The following is a 12,945-nucleotide window of genomic DNA, read 5'->3' on the forward strand; positions in this document are numbered from 1 at the left end:
TACAGCATACTCACTAGCATCACACATAATTTCAAAAGGTAAATTTCAATCAGGTGGCTGAACAATAGGTGCAGTGATCAAAGCTTTCTTAAGTGTTTCAAATGCTTCTACACAATCATCATCAAAGATAAAAGGAATATCTTTTTGCAATAAGTTAGTCAGAGGCCTAGAGATTTTAGAAAAGTCCTTAATGAACCTCCTATAAAAACCGGCATGACCAAGGAAACTTCTTATATCATTTATGTCCTTGGGACATGGCATCTTTTCAATAGCATCAACTTTGGCTTTATCAACTTCAATACCTCTCTCGGAGATTTTGTGCCCCAAGACAATGCCTTCATTAACCACAAAGTGACACTTTTCCCAATTCAGGACCAGACTTGTGTCTTCGCATCTCTGCAAAATCGATCAAGGTTGCTCAAATAATCATCAAAAGAGGATCCATAGACGGAGAAGTCAACCATGAATACCTCACAAATCTTTTCACAAAAATCAGAAAATATAGCCATCATGCATCTTTGAAAGGTAGCAGGTGCATTACATAAACCAAAAGGCATACGTCTATAAGCAAAAGTACCAAAATGACATGTAAAAGTAGTTTTAGATTGATCCCCTGCTGATACAGGTATCTGAGAGAAGCCAGGATAACCATCTAGAAAGCAAAAATGTGTGTGTTTGGATAGCCTTTCTAGCATTTGATCAATAAAAGGTAAAGGGTAATGATCTTTCTTAGTAGCTTTATTTAACTTACGGAAATCAATTACCATCCTATAGCCTGTAATAATTCTTTGCGGGATCAATTCATCTTTATCATTAGGAACAACGGTAATACCTCCCTTTTTAGGGACACAATGGACAGGGCTTACCCATTCACTATCAGCAACGGAATAAATAATACCCGCCTCGAGGAGTTTTAGTATCTCCTTTCTTACCACTTCTTTCATTTTGGGATTTAATCGTCTTTGAGGATCTCTAACTGGTTTGGCATCTTTCTCCACTGAAATTTTGTGTTGACAAAATGTGGGACTAATGCCCTTAAGATCATCCAGGGTATATCCAATAGCAGCTCGGTGCTTCTTTAGAGTTTTCAATAATCTTTCTTCTTCTTTCTCTGAAAGGTTAGCACTAATAATAACAGGATATATTTCTTTTTCATCAAGATAAGCATACTTAAGATTATCAGGTAATGGTTTGATTTCAAACACGGGATCACCCTTGAGTGCAGGGGGATCCCCAAGAATTTCAATGGGAAGATTATGTTTCAGCATAGGTTCTTGTTTAAGGAACACTTCATCTATTTCTTCCCTTTCCTTCATAAACATATTGTTTTCATGGTCTAGCAAATATTGTTCTAACAGATCAGTTGGAGGAACAACAATGGAAGCAAGATCAATAATTTCATCCTTACTAGATGGTTCCTTTTCATGATGTTGTCTATTAAACTTAGCGAAATTAAACTCATGAGACATACCATCTAAGCCAACAGTGACAATATTCTTTTCACAATCAATCTTAGCACTAGCAGTATTCAAGAAGGGTCTACCAAAAATAATGGGACAAAAATCATCTTGTGGGGAACCAAGAACAAGAAAATCAGCAGGGTATTTAATCTTCCCACACAAGACTTCAACATCTCTAACAATCCCAATAGGTTTAATGGTGTCCCTGTTGGCAAGCTTAATAGTAACATCAATATCTTCTAATTCAACAGGTGCAATATCGTGCATAATTTCTTTATAAAGATCATAAGGCATCGCATTAGCACTAGCACCCATATCACATAAACCATGATAACAATGATCTCCTATTTTAACAGAAATAACAGGCGTGCCTACAACAGGTCTACGTGTCTTAGTATAGGGTCTAGCAATATTAGCATTTTCACCCAAGAAAGAGATAACATGCCCATCTAAATCCTCATCCAAGAGATCTTTAATCATAGCAATACCAGGTTCAACATTAATTTGCTCAGGAGGTGTATAGGTCCTAGTATTACTCTTACGAACAATAGTCGAAGCTTTAACATGATCTTTTATCCTAACAGGAAAAGGAGGTTTTTCAACATAAGCAGCAGGAATAATAGGATCACTATATGTAATAGTCTTCTCTTCGACTGTAATAGGTGCAACTACTTTCACTTCAACAGGAGCATTATATTTAAACCACTTCTCTTTAGGGAGATCAACGTGAGTAGCAAAAGTTTCACAGAAAGTAGCTACTATCTCAGAGTCAAGTCCATACTTAGAGCTAAATCCACGGAAAGCATCGGTATCCATAAAAGATTTAACACAATCAAACTTAGGTGTCATACCTGACTCCTTACCATCGTCGGAACCCCAATCTTCAGAGTTGCATTTAATTATTTCCAATAAGTCCCATTTGAAATCAATAGTCTTCGGCATATAGGAACCAGCACAGGAAGTATCGAGCAAATTGCGATTATCAAGAGAAAGCCGAGCATAAAAATTCTGAATAATCATTTCCCGAGAGAGCTCATGATTGGGGCATGAATACAACATTGACTTAAGCCTCCCCCAAGCTTGAGCGATGCTTTCTCCTTCGCGAGGCCAGAAATTATATATGTAATTATGATCACGATGAACAAGATGCATAGGATAGAACTTCTGGTGAAATTCCAAGTTCAATCGCTTATAATTCCAAGATCTCGTATCATCACATAGCCTATACCATGTCATTGCATCTCCCTTCAAATATAAAGGGAAGACCTTCCTTTTGACAACATCATCGGTAATACCTGCAAGCTTAAATAATCCACAAACTTCATCCACAAAGATAAGGTGTAAATCGGGATGCAATGTTCTGTCTACTGCAAAAGGATTAGCTAGCAGTTTTTCTATCATACCCGAAGGAATCTCAAAGTGAATATTTTCATAAGGTTCAGTAGGTTGAGGAGCATCTCTTTTCTCTTCTTGTTGGGGTGAAGATACCCCAAACAAGCCACTCAAAGGATTAGTTTCCATAGTGACAAGTAACAGAAAATTTAAGCACACTATATAAATGTTTCCTTACCAAGTTCCACTCACCAAGAGCGCTACGCTCCCCTGCAACGGCGCCAGAAAAGAGTCTTGATGACCCACAAGTGTAGGGGATCTATCGTAGTCCTTTCGATAAGTAAGAGTATCGAACCCAACGAGGAGCAGAAGGAAATGATAAGCGGTTTTCAGTAAGGTTTTCTCTGCAAGCACTGAAATAGTAGGTAATAGATAGTTCTGTGATAAGATAAATAGTAACAAGCAAAAAGTAAGTAAAGTGCAGCAAGGTGGTCCAATCCTTTATGTAGCAAAGGATAAGCCTGGACAAATTCTAATAATGAGGAAGAAGCTCCCGAGGACACATTGGGAGTTATCGTCAAGCTAGTTTTCCTCACCTTTATAAGATCCGCGTTCGGTACTTTGATAATTTGATATGTGGGTGGACCGGCACTTGGGTACTGCCCTAACATGGACAAGCATCCCACTTATGATTAACCCCTATTGCAAGCATCCACAACTACAAAAAGGGGTATTAAGGTAAACCTAACCACAGCATTAAACATATGGGTCCATATCAACCCCTAACGAAGCAACGCATAAACTAGGGTTTAAGCTTCTGTCACTCTAGCAACCCATCATCTACTTATTACTTCCCTATGCCTTCCTCTAGTCCCAAATAATGGTGAAGTGTCATGTAGTCGACGTTCACATAACACCACTAGAGGAGAGACAACATACATCTCATCAAAATATCGAACGAATACCAAATTCACATGACTACTAATAGCAAGACTTCACCCATGTCCTCAGGAGCAAACGTAACTACTCACAAAGCATATTCATGTTCATAATCAGAGGTGTAATAATATGCATGAAGGATCTGAACATATGATCTTCCACCAAGTAAACCAATTAGTATCAACTACAAGGAGTAATCAACACTACTAGCAACCCACAGGTACCAATTTGTGGTTTTGATACAAGATTGGATACAAGAGATGAACTAGGGTTTTGAGATGAGATGGTGTTGGTGAAGATGTTGATGGAGATTGACCCCCTCCCGATGAGAGGATCATTGGTGATGACGTTGGTGATGATTTCCCCCTCCCGGAGGGAAGTGTCCCCGGCAGAACAGCTCCGCCAGAGCCCTAGATTGATTCCGCCAAGGTTCCGCCTCGTGGCGGCGGAGTTTCGTCCCGTAAGCTTGCCCACGAATTTTTCCAGGACAAAACCCTTGATATAGGAGAAGATGGCCGCCGGAAACCCACCAGGGGGCCCAGGAGATAGGGGTGCGCGCCCCCTGTCTCCTAGATAGGGTGTGGGCCCCCTGGCCTATTTTTTTGCTCATAATTTCTTAATAAATCCAAAAAGTTGTTTCGTGGAGTCTCAGGTCTTTTGGAGTTGTGCAGAATAGGTTTCCCACGTTTGCTCCTTTTCCAGCCAGAATTCCAGCTGCCGGCATTCCCCCTCTTCATGGTAAACCTTGTAAAATAAGAGAGAATAGCCATAAGCATTGAGATATAATGTGTAATAACAGCCCATAATGCAATAAATATTGATATAAAAGCATGATGCAAAATGGACGTATCAATATCTTATTCCTTCGTGTTGTAACTATGTAGGGTGTACACCCTTCTTTGTAGACATATATCATCATGATTTCGTCTACCTAGAACCTTATACACCTGAGAGAAATTACATCTCTAGATGATATCCTTTCTTTCACGTCCACCTTGTCTTTCTTTTGTTATTTCTTTGGTGGCTCCGTGAAAGATCTTGTCTTGAGTGCGGGTCTTATCTCGTTGCATCTTGATGCACTCTTTTGTGGTGAAGATCTTTTTCCTCATGCTTGTCTTGACCGAGGCCTTTGCCATCTTAATTAGTATCCCTCATCTTGATGAGGCTTTCATTTTCTATCTTCACCATGGGTTGTCACAAGCATAGGTTCTTTATATGCGTATTAGTGAGCTTGTGAACCCGTTCGCTAGTTGTGTGTGGGAATGACATGCCTTGCACCGTGTATCTCATTCGTTTAAGACTATTTTGATGCTTAATGCTCATTCGTACATTAGTCTTCTCAAGTACATTGCATTGACTCACACACATTGGTTTTGGTTTAGCCTATTCTTAGTTGCCTCTATTACATGTTGCTCAACCATGTGCTTGTTGCAAGTGCTAGGCTTTGTCTCCTATTTGCCCACTTGCACTTGTTGTAAGTTTCTATTGATTTTGGGGGAGCTATGATCCTATTTTGTGCACTTTGTATCCAATTACAAAACATTCTTATTTGTGCACAAATCATGGGGAGCTTCTCTAGTTTCTTTAGAACACTCCTCGTCTCATATCATAATATCCTTCATTCATGTGGCTCATAGGATCTTTGGTCTAGTTGGTTCAATTTATATCCTTTGATTGCTTGCTTCAATTGGTATCTTTTGATTGCTTGATTGCTTGTTTCTCTCTTTGTTATGTCTTTGTGGCATATCATTCTTTTGCAATCTTTGGGCCTTGATGCCCCACAAGTGTAGGGGATATATCATAGTCCTTTTGATAAGTTAGAGTGTCGAACCCAACGAGGAGTAGAAGGAAATGATAAGCAGTTTTCAGTAAGGTTTTCTCTGCAAGCACTGAAATAGTAGGTGATAGATATTTTTGTGATAAGATAAATAGTAACGAGCAAAAAGTAAATAAAGTAAATAAAGTGCAGCAAGGTGGCCCAATCCTTTATGTAGCAAAGGATAAGCCAGGACAAATTCTAATAATGAAGAAGGAGCTCCCGAGGACACATTGGGAATTATCGTCAAGCTAGTTTTCATCACGTTCATAAGATTCACGTTCGATACTTTGATAATTTGATATGTGGGTGGACCGTCACTTGGGTACTGCCCTAACATGGACAAGCATCCCACTTATGATTAACCCCTATTGCAAGCATCCGCAACTACAAAAAGGAGTATTAAGGTAAACGTAACCACATCATTAAACATATGGGTCCATATCAACCCCTAATGAAGCAACGCATAACCTAGAGTTTAAGCTTCTGTCACTCTAACAACCCATCATCTACTTATTACTTCCCTATGCCTTCCTCTAGGCCCAAATAATGGGGAAGTGTCATGTAGTCGACGTTCACATAACACCACTAGAGGAGAGACAACATACATCTCATGAAAATATCGAACGAATACCAAATTCACATGACTACTAATAGCAAGACTTCACCCATGTCCTCAGGAACAAACGTAACTACTCAAAAAGCATATTCATGTTCATAATCAGAGGGGCAATAATATGCATGAAGGATCTGAACATATGATCTTCCACCAAGTAAACCAAATAGCATCAACTACAAGGAGTAATCAACACTACTAGCAACCCACAGGTACCAATTTGTGGTTTTGATACAAGGTTGATACAAGAGATGAACTAGGGTTTTGAGATGAGATGGTGCTCGTGAAGATGTTGATGGTGATTCACCCCCTCCCAATGAGAGCATCATTGGTGATGACATTGGTGATGATTTCCCCCTCCCGGAGGGAAGTGTCCCCGGCAGAACAGCTCCGCCAGAGCCCTAGATTGATTCCGCCAAGGTTCCGCCTCGTGGCGGCGGAGTTTCGCCCCGTAAGCTTGCCCATGATTTTTTCCAGGGGAAAACCCTTCATATAGCAGAAGATGGACGCCTGAAGCCCACCAGGGGGCCCATGAGATAGGGGGTCGCGCCCTAGGGGGGGCGCGCCCCCCTGTCTCCTAGACAGGGTGTGGGCCCACTGGCCTATTTCTTTTGTCCAAAAAATCTTATTAAATCTAAAAAGTTGTTTCGTGGATTCTCAGGTCTTTTGGAGTTGTGCAGAATAGGTTTCCAACGTTTGTTCCTTTTCCAACCAGAATTCCAGCTGCCGGCATCCCCCCTCTTCATGGTAAACCTTGTAAAATAAGAGAGAATATCCATAAGTATTGAGATATAATGTGTAATAACAGCCCATAATGCAATAAATATTGATATAAAAGCATGATGCAAAATGGACGTATCAACTCCCCCAAGCTTAGACCTCGCTTGTCCTCAAGCGGAAGCCGAAATCGAAAAATATGTCCACATGATTAGAGATAGAGGTGTCGATAAAAATAAAATACGGACATGAGGGCATCATGATCCTTCTAATAACAGCAACATATATGGATTTTGCCATATGATTTCCTATGTTCAAGTAATAAGCAATTCACAATGTCAAGTATGGTTCAAAGACTTCATTGGGAACTAACAAACTATAATCTCAGTCACTGAAGCAATTGCAATTTATCGTAATATCAGAAAGAGTCAATAATAGAGCTTTTCAGCAAGCTCACATACTCAACCATCTCGTAGTCTCCTATAATTGTTAACACTTACGCAATACTTGTGGTTATAAAGTTTCAGCCAGACGATGAGAAAGATAGGGGCTTATTGTGTTGCCTCCCAACAGATTCACCTTTAGGTGATGTCAACAATAATAGCCTATGCGAACTTACATCCAATTGGATATATGTATCATGATCTTTCAAACACGAGGAGCTTGCCAAAGGAAAAAAATGAAAAAGGGAAAGGTGAGGATCACCTTGACTCGAGCATAAAGTAAAACATAAAGTAAAAGATAGGCCCTTCGCAGAGGGAAGCAGAGGTTGTCATGCGCTTTTAGGGTTGGATACACAAAATCTTAATGCAAAAGAACGTCACTTTATATTGCCCCTTGTATCTGGACCTTTATTATGCAATGTGTCGCTTTTATTACTTCCACAACAAGTTCGTACAAAGCTTAGTTTCTCTGCACTAATAAGTCATGCATATTTAGAGAGCAATTTTTATTGCTTGCACCGATGACAACTTACTTGAAGGATCTTACTCAATCCATAGGTAGGTGTGGTGGACTCCCAGGGCAAAACTGGGTTTAAGGAAATTTGGAAGCACAAGTAGTATCTCTACTTGGTGCAAGAAATTTGGCTAGTATGAGGGGGAAAGGCAAGCTCAACAAGTTTGGAAGGTCAATGACAATATACTTTAACTGAGATGTCAAAAAACATAAACCATTACGTTTTCTTCCTTGTCCAACGTCAACTCTTTTAGCATGTCATACTTAATGAGTGCTTCACAATCATAAAAGATGTCCAAGATAATATATTTATATGTGAACCCCTCTTTCCTTATTACTTCCTATTAATTGCAACGATGACCAAGGCTACATTCATCAACTCTCAACAATTTTTATGCCTCATACTTTCTATGTGTGAAGTTATCACTATCCATAAGATCAATATGAACTCTTTTGTTCTTACTACTTTCTCAAGATCATAGCAACATAGCAAAGCCCTTGACTCAACACTAATCTTTATTATAGATAGCACACGGACTCGATTACATAAAGAGATCACAACGAAAAACTCAAAACTACTTGATATTAAAAACTTCGAACTAATAGATCAAGATACTACTAAAAGGATCGAACTAAATAAAGCCATAAAGATAGGAGTGTGATGGTGATACATTACCGGGGCACCTCCCCCAAGCTTGGCAGTTGCCAAGGGGAGTGCCCATACCCATGTGATTATTTCTTCGGAGGTGGTGAAGTAGGAGTTGTTGATGAAGTAGACTTGTCGTCCGTCTTCCAAGGCATAGGCTCTCCATCATAAAAGGATGATCGAGTCTCTGGGATCCTTAACTCTGCAGCCAAACTCATTCGCTTGAACCTATATTCATACTCACAGTTCCGGTTTTGCAGGTCATAAATCTGGGCCTGGAGGTGCTCGATTTTCTCTTGAAGCTTGAAGATGGTCTCCCCAATGACTTTGGCATCCAGCTTGTGGTTGTTGGTGAACTCCGTGATCATCATCTGGTTGGCATTGGGTCCACGCTCCACCATCCCTTGACACTTGAAAACTTCTTGTTCCATGGCTTCGAGCTTTGTCTCCACGCTCCCGGTACGCCTTGGTCCTTCCACATCGCGGATGTGCAACACCCCCTCATGCATCTCAATGGTTTGAGGGTGATGCAGCACCTCTGCAAGATATGGGTTGATAATCCTCTCGAAAAAGTTGTCCTTGGGAGCGCTTGAAGACGACATGATGCTCTAGATCTGAAATAGAAATAGCTCGAAACAAAAACAGAGGATATTCGCGTGATACAGTGGTCAAAACCTTTAGGAGTATATATAATGAATTTTTACCGACCAAAATACATAACATACAAGAAAACGGAGTCCGGGAGGTACACGAGGTGCCCACGAGACAGGGGGGCGCGCCCTACAAGGGGGGCGCGCCCTCCTCTCTCGTGGGAGCCTCGTGTCCCTCTCGGACTACTTCTTTCTTCCTAAAATCCTAAAATAATCCAAAACTGATGAAAATAGCCATTAGAGTTGTTTTGGAGTCGGTTTACTTACCGTACCACGTACCTATGCCTTTTCGGAGTCTGGAACGTCCTAGAAAGTGTCTCTTATGTATTCCTCAGGGGTTATGGTTTCAATAATATTAGTTTCAACATTGATAGGATTACCTAAAATATAATGTTTAATTCTTTGACCGTTTACCACCCTCGGATTTGTGCCTTCAAAGTTGTTGATTTTTATAGCACCAGAACGATAGACCTCCTCGATAACGTAGGGACCTTCCCATTTTGAGAGAAGTTTTCCTGCAAAAAATCTTAAACGAGAGTTGAACAATAACACATAATCTCCTACGTTAAACTCACGCTTTTGTATCCTCTTATCATGCCAGCGTTTGACTTTTTCTTTGAAAAGCTTAGCATTCTCATATGCTTGGGTTCTCCATTCAACAAGTGAGCTAATATCAAATAACCTTTTCTCACCGGCAAGTTTGAAGTCATAATTAAGCTCTTTAATAGCACAATATGCTTTATGTTCAAGTTCAAGAGGTAAATGACATGCTTTTCCATAAACCATCTTATATGGAGACATACCCATAGGATTTTTGTATGCAGTCCTATAGGCCCATAATGCATCATCAAGTTTTTTGGACCAATTCTTTCTAGATCTATTCACAGTCTTTTGCAAAATTAATTTGAGCTCTCTATTGCTCAACTCTACTTGACCACTAGACTGTGGGTGATAAGGAGATGCAATTCTATGATTAACATCATACTTAGCAAGCATCTTACGGAAAGCACCATGAATAAAGTGTGAACCACCATCAGTCATGAGATATCTAGGGACTCCAAACCTCGGAAAAATAACTTCTTTAAGCATTTTAATAGAAGTGTTATGATCAGCACTACTAGTTGGAATAGATTCTACCCACTTAGTAACATAATCAACAACAACTAAAATATGTGTATAACCATTGGAGGCAGGAAAAGGTCCCATATAATCAAAGCCCCAAACATCAAACGGTTCAATAACAAGAGAATAATTCATAGGCATTTCTTGACGTCTACTGATGTTACCTATTCTTTGACATTCATCACAAGATACGACAAACTTACGAGCATCTTTGAAAAGAGTAGGCCAATAAAAACCAGATTGTAGTACCTTGTGTGCAGTTCTATCTCCAGCGTGGTGTCCTCCATAGGATTCAGAGTGACAATTGAAGGAAATATGCCCTAGAGGCAATAATAAAGTTATTATTTATTTCCTTATATCATGATAAATGTTTATTATTCATGCTAGAATTGTATTAACCGGAAACATAATACATGTGTGAATACATAGACAAACATAGTGTCACTAGTATGCCTCTACCGTACTAGCTCGTTTATTAAAGATGGTTATGTTTCCTAGCCATGGACAAATGAGTTGTAATTTGATTAACGGGATCACATCATTAGGAGAATGATGTGATTGACATGACCCATTCCGTTAGCCTAGCACTTGATCGTTTAGTATGTTGCTATTGCTTTCTTCATGACTTATACATGTTCCTGTAACTATGAGATTATGCAACTCCCGTTTACCGGAGGAACACTTTGTGTGCTACCAAACGTCACAACGTAACTGGGTGATTATAAAGGTGCTCTACAGGTGTCTCCAAAGGTACATGTTGAGTTGGCATAATTTGAGATTAGGTTTTGTCACTCCGATTGTCGGAGAGGTATCTCTAGGCCCTCTCGGTAATACACATCACTTAAGCCTTGCAAGCATTGTAACTAATGAGCTAGTTATGAAATGATGTATTACAGAACGAGTAAAGAGACTTGCCGGTAACGAGGTTGAACTAGGTATTGGATACCGACGATCGAATCTTAGGCAAGTAACATACCGATGACAAAGGGAACAACGTATGTTGTTATGCGGTTTGACCGATAAAGATCTTCGTAGAATATGTAGGAACCAATATGGACATCCAGGTTCCGCTATTGGTTATTGACCGAGAATAGTTCTAGGTCATGTCTACATAGTTCTCGAACCCGTAGGGTCCGCACGCTTAACGTTACGATGACAGTTTTATTACGAGTTTATAAGTTTTGATGTACCGAAGTTTGTTGGGAGTCCCGGATGTGATCACGGACATGACGAGGAGTCTCGAAATGGTCGAGACATAAAGATTGATATATTGGACGGATATATTTGGATACCAAAAAGGTTCCGGATGAGATTGGGAATATACCGGAGCTCCGGGAGGTTACCGGAACCCCCCGGTAAGTATATGGGCCTTATTGGGCCTTAGTGGAAAGGAGGGAGAAGGAGCAAAGGAGGGGGCGCCCCCCCAAGCCCAATCCGAATTGGGAGGGCCCCCCCCTTTCCTTCTTCCCTCCCCTCTCTTCCTTCCCTCTCCTACTCCTAATAGGAAAGGGGGGGCCAAACCTACTTGAAGTAGGATTGCCCCCCCTAGGGCGCGCCTCTCCCCTTGGCCGGCCCCCTCCTCCTCTCCCCCTTTATATACGAGGGAAGGGGGCACCCCTAGGAGACACAAGTTGATCAACGGATCGTTCCTTAGCCGTGTGTGGTGCCCCCCTCCACCATATTCCACCTCGGTCATATCGTCGCGGAGTTTAGGCGAAGCCCTGCGCCGGTAGAACATCATCATCGTCACCACGCCGTCGTGCTGACGGAACTCATCCCCGACGCTTTGCTGGATTGGAGCCCGGGGAACGTCATCGAGCTGAACGTGTGCTGAACACGGAGGTGCCGTATGTTCGGTGCTTGGATCGGTCGAATCGTGAAGACGTACGACTACATCAACCGCGTTGTCATAACGCTTCCGCTTACGGTCTATGAGGGTACGTGGATAACACTCTCCCCTCTCGTTGATATGTCATCACCATGATCTTGCGTGTGCGTAGGAATTTTTTTGAAATTACTATGTTCCCCAACAGTGGCATCCGAGCCTAGGTTTTATGTGTTGATGTTATATGCACGAGTAGAACACAAGTGAGTTGTGGGTGATACAAGTCATACTGCTTACCAGCATGTCATACTTTGGTTCAGCGGTATTGTTGGATGAAGCGGCCCGGACCGACATTACGCGTATGCTTACGCGAGACTGGTTTTACCGCCGTGCTTTGCACATAGGTGACTAGCGGGTGTTTGTTTCTCCAACTTTAGTTGAACCGAGTGTGGCTACGCCCGGTCCTTGCGAAGGTTAAAACATCACTAACTTGACAAACTATCGTTGTGGTTTTTGATGCGTAGGTAAGAATGGTTCTTGCTCAGCCCGTAGCAGCCACGTAAAACTTGCAACAACAAAGTAGAGGACGTCTAACTTGTTTTTGCAGGGCATGTTGTGATGTGATATGGTCAAGACGTGATGCTATATTTTATTGTATAAGATGATCATGTTTTGTAACCGAAGTTATCGGCAACTGGCAGGAGCCATATGGTTGTCGCTTTATTGTATGAAATGCAAACGCCCTGTAATTGCTTTACTTTATCACTAAGCGGTAGCGATAGTCGTAGAAGCAATAGATGGCGTAAACGACAACGATGCTACGATGGAGATCAAGGTGTCGCGCCGGTGACGATGGTGATCACGA

This window comes from Triticum dicoccoides, chromosome 7B (assembly GCF_002162155.2).
Source record: "Triticum dicoccoides isolate Atlit2015 ecotype Zavitan chromosome 7B, WEW_v2.0, whole genome shotgun sequence".
In the NCBI taxonomy this organism is placed as follows: Eukaryota; Viridiplantae; Streptophyta; class Magnoliopsida; order Poales; family Poaceae; genus Triticum; species Triticum dicoccoides.